At 41.8% G+C, this 26,749-nt stretch overlaps 1 protein-coding gene across 6 annotated transcripts in view; it reads right to left on the bottom strand.

The window, feature by feature from the left end:
* The window catches only part of MEF2C (myocyte enhancer factor 2C), a 215,140-nt gene extending 204,806 nt beyond the window's left edge, over nt 1–10,334 (bottom strand). For 4 of the 6 annotated variants that reach the window (XM_063129637.1, XM_063129628.1, XM_063129629.1 and 1 more), the window contains exon 1: nt 10,153–10,334. The gene's annotated coding sequence lies outside the window, so the exon portion shown is untranslated. The remainder of the gene's footprint in view (nt 1–10,152) is intronic. The other 2 variants (XM_063129633.1, XM_063129634.1) reach the window with 1 other exon arrangement.
* Between the last annotated feature and the right edge of the window lie 16,415 nt (nt 10,335–26,749).

The raw sequence follows: 26,749 nt of genomic DNA, 5'->3' as shown, positions 1-26,749 counted from the left end.
AGGAGCGTCCGTCCGTCCGTCCGTCTCTCTCTCTCTCTCTCTCTCTCTCTCTCTCTCTCTCTCTCTCTCTCTCCTTCCTTCCTAAGTTAAGGCAAGAAGTTGTGTTGCAATGATATGAGGCAGTTACTGAATGTTGCTTTGCTTCAGAGAAATCCTAAAACAGGCAAAGGAAGTCCTACAGATTCTGGAATCGAGGTCACGGTCCCCATTCCCCACCCGCCTGCAAGGAAGCCAGACACCAGAAGCGAAACGAGGCTGCGATTCACGCACCGGCTCCGCAGGAGCGCTTCCTTTTAAGGCTTAACGTGTAAGCCGGTCTCTCATGCCGTTTGACGCCACATGGCCGGCTTCTCCGCTTTGATGTCACCCGCAGGGAGGAGCCAATGCAGAAGGCCACTTTCATGCGCTGCCAGCGGCCCGGATGCCTAAAAGTCATTCGGCACTGGGAATCGATCCGTCTGCCCCTCCCCTCGACTCCCCTGCTCAGATCGTTCTTTGGTGTGGCCCGAGCCACGCGGCTGGCAGAGAGCCCGGGAAACTAGGACGGGGGTGGGTCGGGGTGTGTGTGTGTGTTACTTTTCTTGTTGCGGGGCTGCCGTACGCCATGGTTAATGTGTACGGGAAGGGGGGGCATTTCGGGGTTCACGCGGACAAATGGGGTTGCATCGCTGCAGGAAAAGCCGCGCACTTTGAAAGCGCGGAGCAAGACCGGAACGTCCCAGCTCCCCGCTTCCACTCTCATCCTGCAAAGCGACTCGATGATCTCGTCGCAGACTCGTTTATACTCCCACGGCGATAGATCAGATCTCCTCTTTCAGCTCCCAGAGCAGCCACTGGGCCACTTAAGGCGAACGAAATGAGCAGGATTTGGGGATATAAAAGCAGCAGCACACGCGCAGTTTGGGAAGATTATCTGCCCGGCTGTTGATGTGCGAGTGGGTCTAGCCTGCTAGATAGGAGTATTTTGGCAGCTACTTGCAAATGGTGTGTCCCAGTGTAAAAGGGGCGAAAAACCGGAAGTCGTGTAACCGTTCTTCTTTCTGTGTATTTCAGAACCCCCCTGAAGTCAAGCTTTATATTATATTATATTCCCCTCCCTCCCGCCTGTTACTGTGATTTTAGATTGTAAGCCATGTGGAAGATTGTCTTGTTTTGTTTTGTTTTATTCTGTACAGTGCCATGAACATTGATGGTGCTTTATAAATAAATATTGTTATTAATAGAGATGTGTTAATAATAGTACAGGGTTGTGTTCAATGTTAGTCCTACTTAGTGTCGACCCATTGCCATGAATTGGACTTAAGTTGGCGCCCTCCAGATGGGTTGGGATTTGTAGTTCAACCCATCTGGAGGGCGCCAGGTTGGGGAAGGCTCAGTTAGACTAACATTAGATACAACCCATTGGCTACAAATCCAATTTCTTAATTTTTTTCCCCGGCAATTAAACGTGCCCCAGCCTACGCTCCCAATTAAATATCTCCCTCTGCCATTCTGCAAGCTTTTGGGGTGGGTGTCAGCTGGGCGGGGGGAGCTGCATTTCTAGTGCTGGTTATGTCCTATAAAGCCCTCTATGGCTCTGGTCCAGCTTATCTGGAAGACTATATTCTCCCTTATGAGCCTGCCCAATGCTTTGAGATCTTCTGGGGAAGCCCTTCTTTCAGTCCCACCATCATCACAGGCGCGCTTGATGGGAACATGGGAGAGGGCCTTCTCGGTGGCTGCTCCAGTGCTCTGGAACTCTCTTCCTGGGGAGGCTAGACTGGCTCCCTCCTTGATGTACTTTCAGAAGCAGGCAAAAACTTTGTTCCGGCAGGCCTTTGGCGAATAATCTGGGCCTCCATCTATTCTAAGGACTTTTAAAATTGTCATGTATTTTAAATGTTTTAATATTGTAATATATTTAATATATTTTTAACTTTTGTATATTTCTTTTCATAGATTTTAAAATGTATATGTTTTTAAATTTTGTTAGGCTGCCTTGAAGCCCAGTATTGGGCAAGGCGTGATACAAATAAATATATAATAATAATAATAATAATAATAATAATAATAATAATAATAGGGCAGTTTTTCCTACATCCCTCAAGCCATCTTGGAAATACCCCCTTAAGCCATTACTTCAACAAAACCTTTCCGGGGCAGAATCTACACTGTCTTAAAACAGTTTATAACAGTAGTGACAATTGTTGGGGCCCGGGACACACTCCCTATACAGTTTTCAAAACATTTTCAAAGTGTCATATTCAGCTGTGTGTCACCGTTAATTTGCCATTCAGCCCCTTATGCTGCCCGCTGTACCTACTGTTCATTTACCAAGCCAGCTTCTATTCTATCTGGAGTAGATAGAATCGCCTTTTCATATTTAGGCATGCATGTGCAGCACTAGTTGACTTGAAGCTCATAAAGTCCACTCTACATGTTACAAATCATATAGCTCTTCAAGTCATGAGTTTCAGTGTTTTTGGCCCAATGGCAAGAAGTAACCCATAGAAGGACAAAATTAGTTTGGGCACCCATGTGCTCCCATACCCTTCATGTAGTATGTCATGTTCTTTCCGATTGTAAAAATTATACTAAGGGTGCCTCCAGGCAAGGCTTTTAATGTGCAACCAGCCTGTCACATTCATGGAAATGAGAGAATTTACTGTGGTTACTTTTAAATCTTGGAATAATCTGAAATATAGGTGCTGCTCTTGACAAATGTGGTCTGAAACAGGGAGGGGGACTCCCCAAGTTGCACCCTGCTCCCATGTTTCTAAATCAGTGGATTATATAACATGTTAATGTCACATTACTTTCACTGGAGGTCTTATGCTCAACTCAAACTTTTTAGACCGGTATGTTAGTACTTTTGCCTGTGTCCACAAAGATTTACAGCTATCAGTGCAAGTATCCAATGTTCACTTTCTAAAATACAAAAAATAATAATACAGACTTTGGGCACAATTCTATGCATGTTTAAGACAGAAAAAAGTTGTACAAGTCCCAGCCAGCCATGCCTTTTTCTTTTATCCTTGGTATATTGGGGTGGGGTGGGGGAGCGGACACTATGTAGTTATTCATGAGAGGAAAATGCTCTGTTCAGTGACTTGGGCTTGTTTAGCTAGTTGGTAACGGTAACCCAGCTAGGGTGAAAAGTGACTGCAATGTTGAATAACCAACTTGCAACTGTTTTGGCATTAAGGACAGTGTTTCTAATGTTGGGTAACCCACATGCTTGAGGGAGTGCCTCTCCCTATATATGCCTGCCTGAGACTTGAGATCTGTTGGAGGAGGCCTCCTCCACACCCTACTAATGCAAGACTTACACTATGATGGGATGTGGGAGAGGGCTTTCTCTGCTGTTGCACCCTGGCTGTGGAATGCTCTCCTGTTGGAGGCCCAACTGATGCCAGCACTGGTTTCATTCCGGCACCAAGTTAAGGCATGGCTTTTTAACAAAGCCTTTGATGGCTAAATTCACCAAGCCTGTACATAGTTTTGATTGGTTTTACTGTTTTTAAATTCTATACTGGTTTTAGCTTATTAGATGTGTATATTTATTATTTTATATTGTTTGTATGATTTTACCTGTTGGCCGCTCTGAGATCCTTGTGATATAGGGTGGGATACAAATGTTTTAATAAATAAATAAAATAAATAACCCAGTGCCCAGTTTGCCTTGTTAGAAAAAGAAAGCTATGTTAGCCAAAGTGAAGCCATTTTAGAAAGGAAGTAGAATTAACAGCCTGGTCAGTAAACCATGGAAGGGAAAATGGTGCAAGACAGATGATGATGATTAACATTTACATTTATATACCATATACATTTATATAGTCATCTGGGCAGTTTACAAAGAAGATGAAACACTTCACTTTTGCTGACCCTAGCCGTTGTCCTGGAGGTGTAGCTATTTCCAGTCACAGGACCAGTTTGTAGCCCAATACCCATATTGTGGCCCACAGGGGTGTGTGTGTTGCTGTGTGCGCCAAGGACTGAATAATTCAGTGTTGGTGCGTGTGTGTTAGGCACACAGCCCCACTAAAGCCTTCTCCAAAAAAATTTGTACTGAGGGCAGATTGGGGAGGTGTGTTCTCCAGGTCCACTCTCAGATATGCCCCACCACTGGGCCATGCTGGTGATGGTGGCCGCAAGATAATCCAGGCTCTCCCTTGTGTACCCTGGCTGCAACTGGAGCCCTTTTTGCGGGGATGGCAACTGAACTTCTTATGCCCCAGGGTTATGCCCTGCCACTGAAAACATACCTGAGCCCTGGCGCAATTAAGTCCTACAAGTGTCTTCCTCATGCTCCTTTAGTCCTGTTTGGGGTCCTGTACAATATTCTGCTTCTCATGCCTGGCAGCCTTTCAGTATTTAACTGGGGGCATGAGCTCATTCTTCCCTTGTCATGTGATTAAGCACACAGCTGCCATGCTCAGGGCTGAGTGGAATTCAAAAGGGGCCTAGGCCAGAAAGAAGGTGCGTAGGCCCCAGCCCACCCTTTACAGTAAGGTGCTCCTAGAGCATTCTGTTACAGAAGAACCTGACTGTGGCTGGGAGCCCTGTTCAATAGTATATTTAGCCTACTGGTTAATCCAGCCTGAAGACAGCTGCCTGTAAAGGCGGTATGACTTGCAAAACAAAACCCTACCCACCGTAATGTTCCATGGCTTGGCAAACCACAACACTTTCGGTATTGGTATATTGTTAAGTATCTGAAATAACAAAACAAGTCAGTATTTGGGCACAGTAGAGACTTTCAGTAACTGCACAATGCAGGCTCTGAGGAATGAGACCACACACTGGATAGGGAGTGTAAAAAACAGGAAGGCCGACAAGCTGTGTGTATCGAAGAGATATATTTCAGAGTAGCACATGATGCAGAATGGTAGATGCACAAAAGCTCAGTGGAGCAATGGATTAAAAAGGACTGTGTAGCATTCTGTGGGCTGAAGGAGTTGTGGAGGCATGGGATGGGGGGGTGTATGTGGGGGGGCGGAGAATGTGTGCCAGCTCAATGTCAAAGCAAGGGAGTGAGATGGGGACTTCAATGCCAGGCAGGATAGAGCAAGCCTGCATTCTCTGGCTTGCCAAGAATAGGATCATATTTGAGCTCTACTACTGCAAGTCCATATGCTAGGTCAATAAGAAACCATTCTTTAACCTCAAATTTCCCACAAAATAACAGTTTCCGAAGACATAAATTTATGTATGTGAAACATCATCCTGGAAATTATGCTTTTTAAACAGATAAGTGCTTAGAGCTGGAATCATAATATCCACAATGTATTAAGTCCTCATGTCAGAAATATATTTTAAAATGTTATTTTATTAATTTTTATTTGAACTGTCTTTGGCTTTTTGTCAGCGTTTTGAAATCTGTTCATTATTATTTCTTTTTTGAATTACTGTTGGCTATTGGTGAAATCTGTTATCAGGAAAATCCTGTAAGTGTCTACTCAGAAGAAAGTCCTATTGAGTTCAGTGGGGCTCAATAGGACTTCCTTCTGAGTACTCTTCTTCTGAGTAAAACACTTAAAAAAAACAAAAAACCCAACACCCCCCCCCCCAAAAAAAACACTCAAGTTTCTCAGGAACTAAATCCATTATATTTTCTAAACTCAGTCATTTAAACCCTGCTGAATTAGTCAGTAGCAGTTACACCAGGAACATAGTGAATCCATTATTTAATCATTTTATCTGGTATATAGTAGGTAAAGAAATAGCAATTTCAGTGTATGTCTGTATTCAGAAATAAATCCCAACCCCACGTATATATGATTCCTAGTCTGCAAATTTGATTTTCTGATGTGCCATTGAAATGTTGAAAATAATATTTCTAAAGAACATTTGTTTACTCATAAAAACGAACTAGTCAAAAATGCTGTGGATGTGATTCACAGCCACAATAATAGATATAAGATTTGCCATTGACTAAAACGAGATGTGGGTTTCACCATACATTATCTGGGTTTCCCCACTGTCTGGAGATTCTGCCTTTAATTCTCTTACAAAACTCTGTATTGCAGTACATCTTCCGCGTAGCCTATATTGATCAGGGTAGATAGCTCTGGAGGAATATCTTCCAAGATAGCATATTGAAGTGAAGCTTGAATACAAAAAGTGTCCCAGTTCACCAAACTACATTTCAGTTCGAGGTTATATTTTATGCTGTGTTAGGCTATTTATATGCAAAAGCTCCCCTCTGAACTTTTGAATGTCTTGGGATGACTATGTGGATATTTTGCAGATGGTCTCAGTTTGCAACTTTCCTGTGCTGTAGAATCTTCAATAGTATATAACTGGACTATATATGGTCATGACTGAAATACAAGAAGGACAGTCTATTGCAGTGCTTGGGACAAAATTAATTAAAATGTGGCATTTGCTTATCACCGGAGGTGGAAAACTAAGTGGTTGAAAGAGGCTATATGGGTTGGGGGTGGTGGTGTCAAAGAATGTTGATATATTGAAAAGTCAATCTATCAAATAGTATTTCACATCAAATAGCTTTGAATGTCATGGAAGTCTTTAACTAATTTCAAGGATTACTGAGTCTAAATCTTAGCATGTCCAAGAAACAATCCTTTTCATTTTTTAAATAAATACAGAATCATTGGTAGTTCAAATTGCAAGCTCCTTTACATTGACCAGCTTTTAAATGCAATAAATCAATCAACGTAAATCAACACCATTGGGTAGAGAAAGAGGTTCATATGAAATGTAATCTATTCAAACAACCTTGCAGTTATCTACTTGTCCACCAGTCCATGGTGAGTAACTTCACTGAAGTGGTCTTCTAATACCTGAGCAATTCTGGTAAAATATTTTGTTTTTACTGATTGAGATTGCTTTAAATTAAATCTGTAGGAGCAGCAGCATTTGGTTTAAGTTGAAGACATACAAGCTTTGCACCCCTTCCCCCCTCCCCCAACAAAATAGGGGAAACAGTTTGCAAATTTTATTTTCTTATGTACCATTGAAATGTTGAAAAGAATATTTTTTAAAGAAATTGAGCAAAATAAATATACACAAACGGAAGGGAAGGCATGATTTTCTTCTCAACAGTTTTAGAAACCCTAATTCTATTGAACACACTATTCTGTTTTTCCACTAGTGCAAAATAAAAAAAGAAAGAATTTGCTTTGAGACTATATGGTATATATCCCTGGCTTACTATGTTTGAAACTGATGATAAGAGATCTACACAGCAAGTCATACCTAGAAAGTCTGAAGGAACTTAATATATTAATCTCAGAAGAAAAAAATAACCATACAACTTACATGGGTAGCTTTTTCAATATTTAAGCAGGTGTCAGAAAAAAAGAAGGTGAGTGACACAATCTGCTGGGAAGTTCTCAGATGCAAATCCCATTGAAATGAATGGGATCTACCTAAGAGGTCTTTTAAATAGACCAGAATATCTGCCCCATTCATAACACTGCACATTTTACAAGTATAGGATATAAAGCATTAGCCTTATATTACACAAAGATTTAAGATTAGAAATGGGAAGAAATCTGTCATAATAAATCACCAAGGAATGTTATGGTATGTCCTTTTTTAAGCAGGTTTTTATGCAAATACTGCATATACGTATGCCTTTTAGGAAAGTATAAGCTACACTGCTTTAGAGAATGGGGCAGGGTTCAACGCTCTGAGGTGATTCCCATATACTAAAATTGTATAATCCCACATACATACAGATATTAATCACCATCATTTAAATCCATTTCATTTACTCTTGAACGTGTTTAGGGAAGGAGCCATACTGGGCCAGGTTTTAATATTGATATTATTCTCTTATTTATGAAGAATGATTTAAAGTGTGATTAATATTTTAGAATTTTGACACTAGTGCAATTCACAACATAACTGTAAAAAACCCCCAGCAAAGAGACTGAACTTTTAATAATCTCCCAGTCCCTTTTTATTCAATTACATTTTAAGACTTTTATTCAATATGCAAGATATGCCAATACGGTCTAATGTTGATGATCGGGGTTAATAAACATAAGGGCAAATAACCATTGTGATAGGCATTTTTATTACTATTATTCAAAGAAGTAAAGTACTTGCTACCTCAGGTGTAACAAAATAGGTTAGTGTTTTTTAACAGAAGGAAGATAAAAACTCTACCAAGATCTTAATTAAATGAGTCATATTAACAGATGCTCAGGTGTCTAGATTCCATAAAAAGAAAGCAGAATAACTTATTGAAAAAAAAATAGCTTGAAGCCTGAATTTTTGCCACATTTGATTTTGAACACAATTCTGTGATCTCTCAAAGGTATTTTTTCTTTGAAGAAAACTTTCTAGAATTCTTTATCCTTCAGAATAATACACGTGGTGGAAATTTTTTGAGTATGAATGTGTTTAAGATCACAGCCTACATAAATAACAAGATGGTATGATACACATTTAGACTTTTTCAATCTATGTGTGTATAGAACTGTAGCAGTGCAATGCAACTCTATGCACATTTACTCTGAAGTAATTCCCAGTGTGTTAAATTGGACTTACTCCCAGATAAGTGTGAATAGGATTTCGGCCTTAGATTCATATCAGCTTGAGCTTGAATAGCCAAAGGATTTACAGATAATATTATTTATCTTTTTTTCTGAACAATTTTTGTAGTGTTACATGCAATTAGTGATCTTCAGTGGCAGTTCACAAATCGTAAACTGTTCTTGCAAATGTTTCTGGCATTCTGCTTGGGCAGCTGCATGATTTTAAGACAGCTATAAAGACGAATCAGCTGTCCTCTTAAAAAAAAAAGTGAATATGCCAGACAGACCAAGGCTCTGATCCTAAATACCAGTTTCTTGCAGGAAAAAAGATCCATGGAAATTGATTGGATTTACTTCCAAGAAAATGTGTTCTGTCTGAGATGTTAAGAACTGGATCCATTTCTACTGAGATCAATAGCCCATGGACTTTATGTTCTGTATGCAGAAAATGAACCAATACTTTATGCACGAAACCACTTTCAAGTAGTTGAACAATACCAGCTTTAAAACTCCTGTACTGCGTGAAAAATCATTCTTATTTTCCAAGCAGAATAACCTCCAGTGCCAAATTAATGTCATAATTTATCTATCTGTTGTTCTGTGCTCTTTAAACTTGCATGCCAGGCAGTATGTCAGTATGGAATCTGGTTGTTAAAAGCAATTTCATATGTTCATTTTGTATATAGACTTTGTCTTGGGATTAAAAAAAAAAAAACAACCAAAAAAACCTTGATTACTTGTTTACAGAAATGCTTTCAATTTGTTTGACAGTTTGTAAGAACTGCTATGAAGCACAGTTAAAAGCACAAGCTCGTGAAAATAGAAATTCATCATATAAAAATCCTGTTCCTCCCCAAATATGAATTACCATTTGATCTTTTTTTTCCCACATCTTTGCTGTAATTAAAATAAGATTGTCCTGAAAAATATTCTCCGTTCCAGGCTCCACCAGCAGAGCCTTAGTGTTGTAGCAAAATCTACAATTGTGCATACAGCACACACATTGCACTTAAAGTGAAAGCACTGTGAAAAACACAATTACATTTCCACGTAGCTTTCATTTCGTAATCCAGCTTCTTGCCCCAGTGAAATCAACAACGGTTTCATATGGGCTGCCTTTTGTTCAGTAACCAAAACAATTTAAAATCAGAAAGTATTCCACATTCACCCTCCTTTAATTGAAAAGTTAACTTTGATATAGTATTCAAAAGGACATTCTAAAGCAAATTTCCAGATCAAGCAAAAAAAGCAGTAGAGGTAGAATGTGACAAACGAAATGGAATTCATCTTTTTCACTTCTCATTTCAAAATAAAAAGGGAAGTAAAATCTAGGGGAGAAAGTTGTGTTTTCTGTTTTCCCCATCAAATTCTTCTGCATGAATAAACATATATGTTCTCAGCATTTAGTCTTAAAAGGTCCTCTTTCAATAAGCAACATACATTTGTTCTTGCTTGAGAAGGTTTAGTTTGTCAAAGAAATAGTTAGAAACAAGTGTATTACCAAATGCATCTCCTTTGTAAAACATAAAGTTTTTGAAAAACTTACCTATGGTTCTCGGTCCTAGGCATAACTCTAGAGTGGAAGGAGGCAATCAGCTTCAAATACTTATTGACATTATACATACATATTGGGGAAAAAGGATTTTATTTATTAAAAACTCACCAGTGCCCGTCTTCTCCAGGAAGATGTACCCGTCAGCACCTGCTGAGGGCTGCGTTGATTAAACTGACAGGTAAAAAATTCCTGTAGAATAAAGCCAGACCAGCTGGCTTTGAAGAGAAACCCCCCAGTTTGGGTTCTATTTGCCTCACTCACCCTCTGCTAGAAAGGCAGGAGCTTTTTCCCCTTTGCTGTTGACCTGTAAGATGCATGATTTCCATGCACAAGTGTCTGGCAGGCCTGGGCCCACCTGCTCCTGTCACTCCAAAGTAAATTTAGCTGTAAAAGGTATCACTGACAACTAGACCTTTGTCAGCTCTGGCAAAAGAACATAGAATTACTGTCTCCACAAAGCATGCTGTAAGTTCAATCGGAAAATATCAAATCAGTAGCTATATCCAAAAATCACTCTGTTAGAAGAAACAAAAATGAAATGACTTTCAGATGGGACACACACACACAAAATGGTGTGTGTGTGTGTGTGTGTGTGTGTGTGTGTGTGTTTGAAATCCTTTACAGTGATGTTAAAAATCACATTTCCAAGAATAATTTTAGAACAAGACAACTTTTTGTACTTTTAATTGCGGCTGGAAGGAAACTTTTTTTAAAAAAATAATAATTATGGAAACAGAGCTCACATCGTTCAGGTTATTAAAGTGTGCTAAGTATTAAAGTGGATTGTTTTCCTTTTCTCTTTTGCTTTTATCCACAGAAATATTAGAAACCTAAAACTTCTCAAAGAAGATTTAATAATTCCACTTGCAAAATTAGAAAGTATGCTGTGTTGAGTGAGACTGCATGTCAGAATTACACATTTATGCCATGGAGACTTAGAAAATTTGGGAACCAGATAGTTTTCACGTAGTTGCTAATGTTCAGGGAAACACTGAAATTTTCTCCCTTAATAGTTTAAGGTAAGGGTATTTATATTTCCCTTTCCTGTTGTTGTTATTCATCACCCCCTTCTCCCTCCCACCATTCATTTAGGAGATATGAATGGTGATCATATCAGGGGCAAAGTGCCAGGTAACTGAGCTGCTATTTGAATAACCAAGTCCTGATCTTCATAGATTTGGAAGGAAACTGCACAAACTATTTGACGTCATGCCTCTGTGTTATTGTGTTAAAGAGTGGTGGGTAAGAGAGAAAGAATGAGGGGTATTACAGGGTGGGGTGGGGTAGGGTGGGAAGGGAAGTCTGGGTCACAGACCTTTTGTCAAATAAACAAGCTTCCTATTTACTTACTGCACATAAACAGTTACTCACCAAACTCTATTTCTCTGCAGGGTACCACTTTCAGATAAAAACATGGACCTGATTGGCATCATCCAGTATCCATGGAAACATGGTAAGTACCTCTCTCGGAGTGAATGTCTCTTATTCAAGATTTAAAGGCTGAGTACTGGGTAAGTGAGTGTTTTCATTTAATAATTATATGTGAGATACTTTTTAGAAGCTTGCTAAGAGGAAACAGGTCCTTGGTTGTTGTGTATGCCATAACAAAGCCCTTATGTTTTCATCATATATTTTAACAACCACGTGTTTTGGGTTCCAACACTCCATATGTCCCTTTTTATAAAATACAAACAACCTTCTTAAAGTCCTAATGAATAGGAATTCCAAACTTTTTGAAGCACTATTAGTGTTGAAAAGTGGCAATCACCATTTTTTGTTTTGTTCAGGCTGAGGCAGGTTCTTCATTTTAGTATGTTAGATCCTCTCTCCTCCACACTAAATAAAAACCAGCCATTAGGAAGAATTTTAAAGCATTTCCAAACTTTAGTGCTAGGTCATAACATTACCAGGTAACACAACATTTTTAACAGAATGAGAATTGCAGACACTGTATTTGAAACTATTTTTAAAAAGAAAAAGAAAAAAAGAAAAGACTTATTTTTAAAGGCTAGAAAATATATGTATGTATCTATGCATGCATGCATGCATATGCTGCAATCATGGACACAGTTAATCATGAAGTTAAGTGATGGCAGGATTGTACCCTTAAGGGTTAGTTAATAGAAGCTAGGATCGTGCCCATCCTTATTACCAGTGATCTTGGTTCTGGAGTGATGTCTAGGAACAGTATTGGAATTCATGAAGGCAAAAACTTTAAAGCTGAATCCAGATAAAACTGAGGTGATGTATGTAAGCCCGTCATCAGACACGCATTTTATCGCACGCTTGTTACAGGCCACTCATGGGTTTTCGCTGGTCCTTTTGATGACGCTGTCCACCTCCTGCTTGTCTCCCGCTCCTTCGGGTCTTTTTTTCTGTGACAAAATAAGACCCAGTAAATCTGTTTTTTTTTAATTGAAGCAAAACTTGCCACCATTTCCTGCTGTGTGCAGGAAAAGCAGTGCAATAAAAGTGCAGACTGAAAGCTCCATCCAACGAGCTTTTCACTGCATGCTCATTATTGGGCACTCGCGAATTACTCACATGACTTCGTCTGCCTCTCGCATATCTTCTGCCCCTTCTGGCCTTTGTTGCACCGCAAAAAACCCCAGAGAAAGCCCGGTTGTTGCTCTCTACTACCGGACTGAATGGGGCTAATTACTTCCTATTTTCAGGAAGCAACGTGAGAGCGGCGACAGAAGCAGCGCTGGGAGCTTTTGACTAGGTCTGATGAAGCTTTGAATGGGCCATGTGGTCGTTGCTGCTTCCTCTTTCTTCCCCTTGTGAAGAAAGAGGAAGCTGTTTCTCGCTATTGTGGGACAGCATCAGGAGGACAAAGTGATGGTAGGGAAATGTGATTTCTCCCCATCTGATGACACTCTAGGTGACCCATGTGATTTGGAGGATGTGGAATATCCTTGTCTGCATAGGATGCCATAGCCAGGGAGTCTTCTTGGACTCAGCTAGATGTCCAGATGCCAGACATGTGCACAAATGCTTTTTATCAATTGATCTCATATGCTATCTGTGCCTATTTCTTGAGAGCAAGAACCTAGCAACTGACGTCATCTTTGCCTTTGTAAACTGATGAACATCTGTGCCTTTTAGTAAGGTAATCAGGAAAGGTTTCGATCTGCATTCCATATAAGCATGAAGTGAAATCTGTCCATGTAAGGATCAGGTCCTTCCCTGTCATGGCGTCTCTCTCATAGAATCGTTTTAGAACTCCCTCCTTTAGGGATATCTGTCTAAAGCTGATATTGAAGGCATTTAGAAATAAAGTAAAGGTGTTCTTGTTCCAGCAGACTTTGGGAAGGTGGTGGAAATAACTAGTTTTATGTTTTTAATTTTAGCTTCTATTAAAAATAATAATCAAGGATGGTATTATTTTTATAAAATGGTCTTATAAACTATGAGACTAGAGAGAAAAAAATAGGGTAAATTTAAAAAGGAAGGAAGGAGGGGAAAAAGAAAGAAAATTGGTTCAATTTTTCCCCCAATCGTGACTTCTAACACCAAGATATCATAAGGCAGTATAGAAAATTACAAAATGTATTTTTTAACAGCATGAAATCTTGCAAAACCCCAGATGCAAGAAGTTGAGAACTATTTCTTTCAGAGCTTCCAGTGATCTGACAGTTATCAATCTGTTACTTTTGAAAATGAAGCATCTATTTGGAAATTAGCTTCATTTTGCATGAATCTCACTGAAGCTCATGACTAAGTCATTTGTGAATTGCAGCCTCAGTGAGGTAAATAGCATTTTCCCCCACCTGGACCAGGTTCTTATATTCACATTTCATTAAATAAAGCTATTACAAAGACACATTTCTCCACGGAAAGATCCAGTGGAGGTAGCTGAAATCCAACTGGTTTAGAGTTCTGGCTTCCCTATTTTTATCACTCTGCATATTATTTTCATTTACTTTCTTTATTGTTTTTATTTGCTAACTTTTTCTCAGCAACCCATCCCTGCTGAGTGCAGATGGCATGAATGATCCCACAGATTCTCCACTCAATAAGCCAGAATGGTATTGCAGACATTCTATATTAAACTTCTCTGACTGCAATAAAAATGTTGCTTTACCACATGCCTGCTTCAGATTCCACACCATTCTGTAGGTTTGTGTATCAACCCTTTACCGAAGTTTCAGAAGTTTCCTTAAGTATTGTGATTGTGTAGAAACTTGTCCTAAATTATTTGACAGATTGCAAGGTCTTGGAGAGGCCTTTGTAGAACTCTAACGTGTAGAACCAAACATTGAGTGGAGCAGACATTTTAGGACAGACATCTCATGCACTTCATATTCTTGCTTTACTTAAAATGGGGTTGCTAATAAATAAATAAATGCTCCTATTATTGCCTACTCAATATAAAAGTAACACATACACACACACACACACACACACACCATCCAACAATACCCAGCATTATATACTGCAAAAATGTACATTTAATACAAAATAATGGATAACGGCTTCAAGCATCTTTTGACAAAAATTAACATTAGTGATGCCAGCGAACTTTTCTGAAGCCAGACTCAGAAAAGAACTCTGGGGGCTTGTGAAGCCAGCCTCAGAATTAGAGGTGAGCATTACAAGCCCCCAAATTCTTTTCCTGCTTGGGAGTTCTGCCCTCCCTCTCTTCTTTCCCTTGCCCTATATTTCCGGCTAATAGCATACTGAAGTACAGAGGACTCTGGGAGACAGAGCTTCTTGCAAGGGCCCCTGCAGGAGCCCTTGGGACAACTACATCCCTTGTGCCCTGCCATGATATTAGTCAGTGAAATGGGGCAATGCAGAGGAGGGAGGGAGGAAACAACCTTCCAACCTTTTCCTTGTGTGCCTGCATTATTACTCTCAGGACCATCCAGCTTCAAGGCAAGGAAAGGGAATGTTGCAGGGGGTAAGGAGGGGAGAGTTCTCCGGAAAGGACATGGAGTGCCCTGGAAAAAGGCCATGGCTAGCTGGCTGAAATCCTGAATAGGAGAACTCCATACTGTAACATTTTTGTTGCAAGTCCTACTTGTAGTAACAACAACAACAACGTACTATGAGCCTTTTGGTCCAACATTATTACAATTGCTGCCCTTAGTTTTTGGGATGCTTGTTTAAATAGAATTATTCAATTTTGGATATTTGCTGTATGTTTTATTGTGGTTTTATTGTATTGGTTGTATTTCATAAACCATCTTATTGTCATTTATGATGAAAGCCGGTCTGTGTATAATTTTAATCAATAAATAAGTCCAGGAGCTTGGGTGTACTCCTGAACTCAACCCTGAATCTGGATGCCCAGGTTTCAGCAGTGGCCAAGAATGCGTTTGCACAGCTGGGGCGAATGTTCTAACTGCGCCCATTCCTCAAGATGTCTGATCTGGCCACGGTCATGCATGCCTTAGTTAAATCCCATTTTCAGTACTGTAACATGCTTTATGTGGGGATACCTTCGAATGCTGTTCAGAAATTTCAGCTGGTCCAGAATGCTGTGGCCAGACTGTTGACTGGGGCCTGTTACAGGGAGCATGTGACTCCGTTGTTGCAACAGCTTCACTGGCTATTTCCAGGCAAAATTCAGAGTGCTGGTTATGACTTATAAAGCTCTAGATGGCTTAGAACCAGGCTACGCGAAAGTCCGTCGCCTGTAGAGGCAGGTCTGGTAGCAACACGAGAAAGGCCTCCTCAGTAGCTGCTTCCCTCTCTGCTGTCCTTCCATTAGCAGGCAAAGATGTTCTTATTCAAGCAGGCCTTTGGCATATAAACTGGTCATTTGGGTTAGGTGCTGTTTTTATTCTGTTCTTGTTATGTTTTTAATCATGTTTTTTTTTAATTGCATTTATATCCCACCTTTTTTCCTCCAAGGAATCCAAGATGGTGTATATAATCCCCCTCCTCTCCATTTAATTCTCACAACAACAACCCTGTGAGCTAGGTTGGGCTGAGAGTCTGTGACTGGCCCAAAGTCACCCAGTGGGTTTCCATGGCTGAGTAGGGACTAGAACCTGGATCTCCCAACGCCCAGCCCCAAAATTTAGCCACTACACCACACTGACTCCACCATACCATCTTGAGTGCCATTTCCTAGGGGGAAAGGAGGAGTACAAACAATATCTTAAATAATACATAAACATTATCAATATTTTATTAAATATTAAATCTACATTGTAGAACTCTCTGAGGACCGCTGTAATGAATTTGCCAGGCACTTCCAGGACAAAATCTCTGACATCCGTCGGGACTTAGACTCCAGTGTTATAGCAGTTGAATCTAGTGAGGTGTCCAGAGCACAGGCTTGTCCTGTAATCTTGGATGAGTTTCAGTTGGTACAGCTCGAGGATGTGGACAAGGTGCTTGGACAGGTCCGCGCGACCACCTCTGTACTGGATCCTTGCCCCTCTTGGCTAATAAAGGCTAGCAGGGATGGAACAGCCGGCTGGGCCAAGGAGGTGATTAATGCCTCTCTATGAGAGGGAGTGGTCCCAGATCGTCTGAAAGAGGCGGTAGTGAGACCACTCCTGAAGAAAACTTCCTTGGACCCGGAAAATCTTAGTAACTACAGGCCGGTAGCAAATGTTCCATTCCTGGGCAAGGTCCTTGAGCGGGTGGTGGCGGGCCAGCTCCAGACACTCTTGGATGAGACTGATTATCTGGATCCATTTCAGTCGGGCTTCAGGCCTGGTTTTGGCACGGAAACAGCCTTGGTCGCCCTGTAAGATGACCTATGTCGGGAGAAAGACAGGGGGAGTGTGACTCTGTTGATTCTCCTCGACCTCTCAGCGGCTTTCGATACCATTGACCATGGTATCCTTCTGGGACGACTCGCTGAGCTGGGAGTGGGAGGTACTGCTCTGCAGTGGTTCCGCTCTTATTTGGCAGGTCGGATACAGAAGGTGGTTCTTGGGGAACATTACTCGGCCCCGTGGACTCTCAAGTATGGGGTCCCGCAGGGGTTGGTTTTGTCCCCCGTGTTGTTTAACATTTACATGAAGCCGCTGGGTGCGGTCATCCGGAGCTTTGGAGTGTGCTGTCATCAGTATGCTGACGACACGCAGCTCTATTTCTCCGTTTCATCTTCAGCAGGAGAGGCTGTGGATGTGATGAACCGGTGCCTGGCTGCGACAATGGACTGGATGAGGGCTAATAAACTGAGACTCAGTCCAGACAAGACTGAGATGCTGTTAGTAGGTGATTCCGCTGACAGGATGGGGGGTGTTCTACCGGTTCTGGATGGGATTGCACTCACCCTGAAGGAGCAGGTTTGTAGCTTGGGGGTTCTTTTAGACCCATCATTGTCACTTGAGGCTTAGGTGACCTCAGTGGCACGGAGTGCCTTCTACAAACTCCGGTTGGTGGCCCAGCTACGCCCCTATCTAGACAGGGATAACCTGATTTCAGTTGTCCATGCTCTGGTAACCTCCAAGTTAGATTACTGCAATGCACTCTACGTAGGGCTGACTTTGAAGACGGTTCAGGAGCTGCAGCTCATGCAAAATGCAGCGGCCAGATTGATTTCGGGAACCAGAAGGTTTGACCATATAACACCTGCTCTGGTCCGCTTGCACTGGCTGCCTGTATGTTTCTGAACCCAATTCAAGGTGCTGGTTTTGACCTATAAAGCCTTATACGGCTTGGGACCACAATACCTGACAGAACGCCTCTCCTGACGTGAATATACCCAGTCACTACGTTCAGCATCTAAGGTCCTCCTCCGGGTGCCTACTCCGAGAGAGGCTCGGAGTGTGGCAACAAGGGATAGGGCCTTTTCGGTGGTGGCCCCCAGACTGTGGAATGATCTCCCTGATGAGGCTCGCCTGGCACCAATGCTGCTATCTTTCCGGCGCCAAGTTAAGACTTTCCTCTTTGCCCAGGCATATGGCGGCACATCCTAATTACCCACATATTTAGTTTTTAATCGGTTTTTAATGCTTTATGTGTGTATGTTCTGTGTTTTAGAGTTTTAAATTTTGTATACTTGTTTTTACCTCAATTTTAGAATTTCTGTAAACCGCCCAGAGAGGCCTGGCTATGGAAGCGGTATATAAGTGTAATAAATAAATAAATATTTTCTGCCCAGGGACAAAAGCAAATACCTATCAAGGTATCAAGATTACTGAACCAGGGTGAGGAGGTGGTCAAAAGGTGGCATCTAGCTGGGTAAGTGCAATTGAAGAAGGGGGAAAATATTTTTCCCAGCATGGGAAAAATAAGGTGAGAAATGGATGAGCTTGTAGGCTATGATATTCGGGGGCCTTTCTAAGCTAGGTGTGATTTGTTTCCAGGAGATGAAGTGAATTTAATATCTTTGGGCAACCCTTGTGGTTTTTGCAAGGCAAATTTGTGACCAGGTTATAGAGCAGTTTGCAAACTCATTGAGTCATCACTCGCCAATTGCCAGATATCTCTTCTCTAGGGAAAGCACAGGTAGCTTGGCCGGTCAAGACAAAGGATTTATGCCTCTTTGTTTTAAGGCTGAACCTATTGAATACCCTGATGCTCCTTTATTGACTGCATTACTATCTTTTAACTATTTGTATCTATGTACTAACAGTGAGCTTGTTCACTGAGTGTGAGTTCTTCTGTAGCAGAAAAAGCACTGTCCTCACAAAAGAGGGAGGTATGAACAGGTTTGGGGAAGTACAAAAAAAACTTTAGAAAATAAACCCTTGGTAGGAGGAAACCAAAACAGCCCAATGAGGACAGAGCATACTAAATGGCTGTGGAATGCTGTCTTGGTGGCGATGGGGGGGGGGGCGAGAAGCAGAAGGCCAAGGAGGAGGAGAAGAAATAGAACCGAAGGCCAAGCTAAATGTTTCTTTAAGCATGCAGAATTTATCCTCAACAGGAGCACTCCACGCTGCAACAATTATTGTGAAAAGTATTCTGAAACTGATCATAAAGGGTGAATGCTTTATTGTGGAGGAACAATTCTCAGCCTTTGTAAGGAACTATTGCATACAAGACTTTTAGGCTGCAATCCTATACCAGGTACCTGGGAGTAAGCCCTGTTGAACTCATTGGGAGTTACTTCTGAGTAGACATGTATAGAATTGCACTGTTCTTGTCATTTCCCCTAAACTAGGTAAGGCTGTTTAGTAGCCCAAGGGAAATGGAATAAGTGCTTTTCTAATTCAGTAAGCTTTGTCTCAGGTCAATTTTCCATCCATCCCTCAATCCATCCCTCTCCCTTCCTCCCTCCCCACTCTGTCTACGCACACATTTAAATAATAGTAGTGTGTCTAATACTTCTCCCTTTGAAATCAGTAGAATCTGTAGTGAAAGCTGTGCTGCTCTGTGCGATAGTATACATTCATGCCGAACAATAATCATAGGCCTCAACATATACAAACAAGTAATACCTTCTTATTTTAGAATGTGGTTTTGGTAGATGGAAATGTGTATCCTTGGGAAACTTGTTGAATGCAAGCTACTGTTCTAGGTGCTACATAATCTGCTAAATACATTGCATGAAGGATTACCATTGCAAATCTGGGTGATTTTTGGTGTGGGATTTTGACAATGCCTGATTCACGCACAGTTTAAAGGATAATAAATAAATAAATAAATAAATAAATAAATAAATAAATAAATAATAAGAGCTGCAAATATCTAACTTGAAAGACCGAGGGGACATGCTGGAAGTATCCTGTGAAGGACATACTGCTAAATTTGGTGTATGCCGCCTCGATAGAGCACTGCCAATTTTCACCAACTGAGAATCTATCCTGGGGATGATAAAGCCAGTTTCACGAACTACATCAGCAAGAACAATCCTCTATTTCAGCCTTCCTCAACCTGGGGTGCTCCAGATGTGTTGGACTACATCTCCCAGAATGCCCCAGCCTGGCTGGGGCATTCTGGGAGTTGTAGTCCAACACATCTGGAGTGCCCCAGGTTGAGGAAGGCTGCTCTATTTGAAGGTATCCTCTATTTGATGAACTGTCCAGTTCGAGTCTGGTTTAAACTCAAAGAACAACAAGGAGGAAAGCAGCAGGGCCCTTGAAGTAGCCCATCACTAGCATCAGGGCAGCAGACTGAGCAGGCACACAGGCCACATAGTTACAATTTTCCCACTATGATGAGATGACTTGTATTTCTATTTAAACATTTGTTATTATTTCTAAAATTGTAGCCATACATATAAATGTTCACAGAGAAATGTTATGCACGTTGGTTTTACACTTCTTCTTCTTTTTGGTGATGCATTTCCTTCTTTTTGGCGATGCATAAGTAGCCACCTTAAACTCTAGCCAGATTGGATAAAGCAACCTCTCCCTCTCTGCTCCTTGTGCTGCCGCATTTTGCCCCTCCTTCCCCCATCGCATGCCCTCTTTCCTTTCCTCTTCCCACCACCATGGCAGCTCTATAGAGAGCTGCATGTTCAATAGGAGCGGGTGTGGGGCTCTCATGAGCAACCACTGGAGGCGGTGGGGCAGCCATGGTAGGGCCTCCTGGTGGTGGTGGTGGGGAATGGCCCATTCACCACTTCTTCCATTCCACCGCCTGATACGGAAGCCTCACCCTGCTTCATGGGAAGGCTGACCCTGCTCCCTCTATTGGGCATGTGCTACAGAAGCTGATTGCAGAGCAGCAGTTGGGTATTCACCTCATTTAAGAATCATTTTGGTAAGGAAGAGAGCCTCTATACTGCTGCGTGTTCTATCAAACTGTGCCTGGAGATGAAAGTGCCCAGGGTGCAATCCTATGCACACTTACATGGGAGTAAGTCCCATTAAACTCAGTTGGGCTTACTTTGAGTAGGATCATGCTGTAAGATTTGAAGGTTGTGGGTGAGAGATCTGGTGCTGGGAGCACAATTCTCAACACTGGAGCACCCAAACACTCCTAGGAACCTCCAGCCTGGCAGAAAGGATTGGTGCTTGAAGATCATACCAATCCACTTTAATTCTTACAAACAATACACAGTCTTGTGAATATCATGCTGCTTTAAATCTGTTTATGCTGCTTTAAATAGGGTGGACCATATGAAAAAGAGGACTGTTGCATAGAAAATGGAATTTCAGCAGGTGTCATTTGTATATATGCAGAACCTGGTGAAATTCCCTCTTCATCACAACAGTTAAAGCTGCACGAGCTATACAAAAGAGTGCAAGGTCCTGCAGCTTTAACTGTTGTGATGAAGAGGGAATTTCACCAGGTTCTGCATACATACAAATGACACCTGCTGAAATTCCCCTTTCTATGCATCTGTCCTCCTTTTCATACGGTCACTCTACTTCATGAAACCATACAATAAAATTCCTCCACCAAGTTTTACACGTGCCTATTATATCTACTTTTATTACATAAGTCCCATAAGCACTTGTTGTATGTTCTTTACATTGGCAACCAATTTGTGTTCACTTATAAGTAAACTACCTACTACCTAAAGGTAGGACTTTACTCTTTGAGGGTTGCCTTCCCTCCAAAAACTAGGTAAAACTACCCAGTTTTTAACCTTGTATACCACCCAAAATTTATCTTCAGTTTTGCTATGTTTCTCTTTACTTTTTTTCTCTGCCTACCAAGGAACGTGTGTTCCTAAAGCTGGAAATGAATCTAAATAACTGTTGGATTTTATATTTTTAAATGGAGGAATTAGCCATTATGTGTTTGCTTGTAGTAACAATCCAAGGTGTAATCTGCAAACTGCATGGCACCTGGTAGAACCTAATCCATTTAGATCTGTGCCTCTTCTTCCACTCCATCTTAAGACTCTAACCATGATTTCAATATCAATTCAGACTTTATTTTTCTCCCCACCCTCCCTCCCTTTTTGTAACACCTTGCCTGATGAAGAGATCTGGAGATCTCAAAAGCTTGCTCACAATTTTGTGCATTTTTGGTTGCACTTAATAAAAGCATTGGCTGATGGTGGATTTTGGAATTATAAATAAAAGTTAATATTAATATTATTAATGTTAGATTACTGAGCATTGCTTAGCATTAAGCTTCAGTGATATTTACTGCTCTGTATAGTTTTGATTTTAGTATCTATTTGCCTATTTAGTCGGTTTAGCTTGCCAAGAGTTATATTATAAAGCTGAATATTTTTAGGTTAAAGAAGAACTAGGTGTAAAAAGCAAAATAATTAATTAGCGACTTCAAACAAAGTTTTGTAAATTGAAGCCAAAAACTTAATTTATTGGCAGTCAATCTATACAACTACTTCAGCTTTAAAAATAGGAAATTTGAAAAGTAAGAGGGCCTATTTTGAATTAGAAGTATCCTGGGTAAAGAAAAAGACTCCTTCCTTTTCTTCAGTGGTGTATCTTACATTTTATCCATAGAAACAAATTCCTTAATGCTAAACCTCCTTTTATGAATGCTGGAAGTTCTGCCTCCAAAATGCCCAGCAGTGGATTGCAACTCCCACTTGTGTGATTTGCAGACAAAAGACACAGTGACCAGGTCCACATGATCGGTGCAGTTCGGTGTCACTTATTTAAGCAATGACGTCCACAGACACCATCCTAAAAAATTCAAGCCATGGCTGTGGCTTGTCATATTGTCTGAACCTGCCGAGGGAGGGTTGTGCAAGGGTTAAACAACCCTCACAGAACTTATGGTTCGGATGACACAGTCCCTTCCTTGGACAGAAGGAATTTGTACTTGGGAATTTGCAGCGTAATCTTAAATGGGGTTGGGTCATGTGTGTAGCAGCTGGTTCTCTGGTATTCCAAAGCCCCGCCAGGGTACAAGGTATGTGTATGTGTTACTTCACCCTATGCACTTTTCCTTTTTCCTTATCTCCTAACCCATGAATTCTAATTGTGGGTGGATTAGTTATGCTGGGTCCAGGCTGGTATAGAGGGGGGAAATAGATCCTGCAGCCTCTCTGCTAGATGAAGGGGCTTTGCTTCTGGTGGGTCCAAGGCCACCTCTGCCCCACCCCTGCCCAGTAACAAGAATGACCTATTTGAGCACCTTCTAGAGTGTTCATGGAGCTTTCTACAGGTGTAACCAGAGCCTCTTGGTGGATGCCCCTGCTAGTGGAGTTTCTCTCGCATTTTGGTGAGAGAACCCCACCCCCATTCAAGAGAGTTAAGATCGCTCTGCTCATCCTGAATACAAAAGTTAACATGTGAATGGAAAAAAAATCTATTTATATATTGTACTTTAAAACCACCCTACAACCAACGTTCTCTGGGTGGCGTACAATATATTAAAAGCATAAGATACAGCTATTAAAACAAAGAATAAAAACAGTGCCAAATAAAACCAGCAGCAAAGGGTAAAGCTATTCCATGATATAAAACTACATTAAAACCAGCCTCAGAATGAAGTACTAAAAGCACCAAAAACTGCTTTTAAAATGTCCGGGAGAATAAAAGGTCCTCATCTGGCACCAAAAAGACTGTAATGTGGGCACTAGGTGAGCCTATCTGGGAAGAGCAATGCACAGTGGGGGTGCTACTACTGAAAAGGCCCTCTCTGTTGTAGCCACCTGCCTTGCCTCATTTGGTGGGAGCACATGGCGGAGGGCCTCAGATTATCTTAATATCTGGGTAGGTAAATATGGGGGTAACCTGGCCCCAAGCTGTTTAAAGGCATTTTTAACTGGGCCCAGAAATGGATGGACAGCCAGTGCTGATGGAGGAGTACAGGCATAATATAATCACATCAACCAGTCCCATTAGCAGTATAGCCTATTTTGGACTAATCGAAGTTTCCAGACGGTTTTCAAAGGTAGCACCACATATAACATGTTGTAATAATGCAACCAGGGGGTTGCCGGAGCATGAATAACTGTTGCAGGGCTACCTCTGTCCAGGAAGGGTCATAATTGGTATGTCTGCTTAGGCTGATAAAAGGTATTCTGGGCCACCAACTTGTGCCACTACTGACAATGATGGATCTAAGAGCACCCCCAAACTATGAACCTTTGTGTGGGAGGGGGGCAATCCCTTCAAGAACAGGCTGAATACCACTTAACTAGACAGACAGACCAATCACAGCAAACATCTTGGTCTTGTTTGGATTGAGTCTCATTTTTTTTGGCCTTCTTTGGCCGATCTGAGAACTGCTGTTACAGAAACTTCAAATTGCTTATTCTAGCATACTGTCTGGCTACCGGTTTGAGGACTGCTGCCTCAGAGTACTTACCAGGGCCATGTTCTCATGGGGATTTGATGACAGGTCAAGTAATTTTTTGATGACACACAACTGTCACATATCTTTCTAGCATTCATTGATCTGCTCTAATTAGCTGTTCAGAGTGCATCACACAACTCAGTCTCTGCAATATTATTTTGTAACATGAGCAGTGCTTTTTCCACCAACTCAGCATTTGTTTGTTGGATTACTGCATTCTTCTTTTCTACTTAACTCAGGACAATCATTGTCCTTCAAAAGTATACACACACACGCACAGAGAAACAAAGCAATGATACTGAGCGCATTTTGTGAGCACATTTGTGAGCACATTTCTTCACAAATGAAAAGGAGTAGAGCAGACATTCCTTTCTTTAGCAGCACAGCTGACCTTCACTGTATGTCTAATTTTCCATGACGGAATCCTACTAAAGGGTGTGTTCGGATTTTTTAAATAAGAAATACAGCAGAATTGCTCTCCTTTCACACCAAATATCCCAATAGGGATTGTGCACATGTGCTAGTGCTGGGCCTAAGGAAGGAAGAGGCTGGGCTGTTAGGCTGGAAGGAATCAGGAAGGCTACTACCCATTCCTCCATCATCTAATCAAAGCCTCCAGATGATACATCCCTAGAACAGATAATCTTCCACGAGGATTGCTTCTAGGCTAGGGATGGGCAACTTATGGTTCCCCAGATATTTTGGCCTCCAACTCACATCATCCCTCACCATTGGTTGTGCTTTCTAGGGCTGATGGGAGCTGTAGGCCAAAACATCTGGAGGGCCATAGGTTGCCCACCCTGCTCTAGGCGTTGTTGCTGGAGCACTAGCAATGGGCAGTATCCAACAGTGTCATTCCACAAACTCAAATGGTGCTAGTGGAACTCTACTAGAACTTTCCATTGCGCAAGTGGTTGTCCATAATGCACAACCGCTTGTAAAATCATAATGCACAGCCATTTGTGCACATGTAACTTTAGTCAGATTCTCTTCATGTGCATAGGTAGGAAACTAGTTTTCGCTAGCACAACATCATTTGCGTTAACAGAATGACACAGTTGGCTACTGCCCAATGCTCTGCAGTGCATCTTAGGGTCACTGCTGGTCACGAAGGCCTGCATAACATTGGAATAATGGAGTCATGATCCTATGTACTCCTAGCAGCAAAGGAGAAAGCAAAACAATGCTGGTGAAAACAAGACAATGTAGAAACATCAACAAATGTGCTTACAGCATTCGTGGCAGCAGCACTGTCACCCACCAATTAAGCAGTGTGCACCAACAATGCCCCCACATTACTCATACATGGAAAACACTGATTGACACACAGTGATGGTTGAATGATCTCATGTTGTCACCCCCCCCCCACTCATCACACACCAAAAACACAACTAGGCAGCCATGAAAACACTGCAGTACAGCAATGACTCAGCAACTGACATCTGCAGCCACATACTCCATGGCTCCTTGTAGAGCAGTTCAAGCCCCAACCACCCCTTTGCCAAGCAAACAGAAAGAGCCACAGAAGAGCAGAACAGACTGGCATTCCAGCCATAACACCCAGCCATCTCCATAGCTCAATGTCTGTTAAACTGAGGTGCATAACAGGGTTGGAGGAGACATCTGCTGACTAGCTGATGGCACAGCTGGACAACTGAGACCCAGCTGCAAGATTTACAGCTTTTATTGAACAGTTCCAGCAATGACTGGAGTTTTGACAACATCATAAAGCTTTTGTGGCTGGCTGGAAGCAATGGAATTGCTGGAGGAGGGGCAGAGAAAGCTACAGGTGTAGACAAAGGATGGTAGGTCTTGATGCATTCTGCCTTAGAGAGCTAACTGAGGCAGTAGAGGGTTAAGTGAAGGAGAGGGAAAGGAGTGGGTGAGCCTTTGGTTCTCCAATACAAGGAGGTTAGCCAGGTATACGGTGTCCATTGACACATCACTAAAAAAGAGGAAACACCTCACTCCAAAAGGGGGCAGAGATTTGCATACAATCTGCGCATGCAAATTTACATGCGTAGATGCAAATTTAGAAATCATTACTAGAAGCTGAATAAAAACAGAAAACAATATATCTCATCCTAGTGGGTTATGTAGTGTTATGAATGACACTGCCCTTGTCAGGACAAAAGCACTGGGAGCCATAAGTGGAGGTGGGGGTGGGGGCTTTTTGCTGGTTGCAAGCTCTGTCATCATGCACAGGAATCCTGGGAGGACAAACTGGGGTGTGTGTGTGGGGACGGACAGACAGACAAAGGTACAGCTGGATTGCCACTGGCCACTGCTGGTGGTCTTACTCCTCAGCCTTCCTTCTGGTCAGCATTGCACAAAAGATTCAGTTGCTACAACAGATAGTGCCTATAGCAAGGTGCTCCTTAAGGGGTTGGTGAGTGAATGCTGCCCCTTACGAGCACTTTCGGCCCTCATGCCTTAGCCTTCATAGGTGGCGCCCCTGATTTCAATATATGATGGCTCACCTATTGGTGTAAGATAATGCAGTCATTGTGGCAATGTATACCCGCCCCATCTAGGGAATTGTACTGGATCTCCCTCTCCAGTTACCCTGTGCTTCAGGTCTTATTTTGCAAGGACAAATGAGTGTTTGGCCATC

This window comes from Elgaria multicarinata, chromosome 6, assembly GCF_023053635.1.
Source record: "Elgaria multicarinata webbii isolate HBS135686 ecotype San Diego chromosome 6, rElgMul1.1.pri, whole genome shotgun sequence".
In the NCBI taxonomy this organism is placed as follows: Eukaryota; Metazoa; Chordata; class Lepidosauria; order Squamata; family Anguidae; genus Elgaria; species Elgaria multicarinata.
The sequence above is the reverse complement of the archived record's forward strand: the minus strand, read 5'-3'. Positions and strand labels throughout refer to the sequence as shown.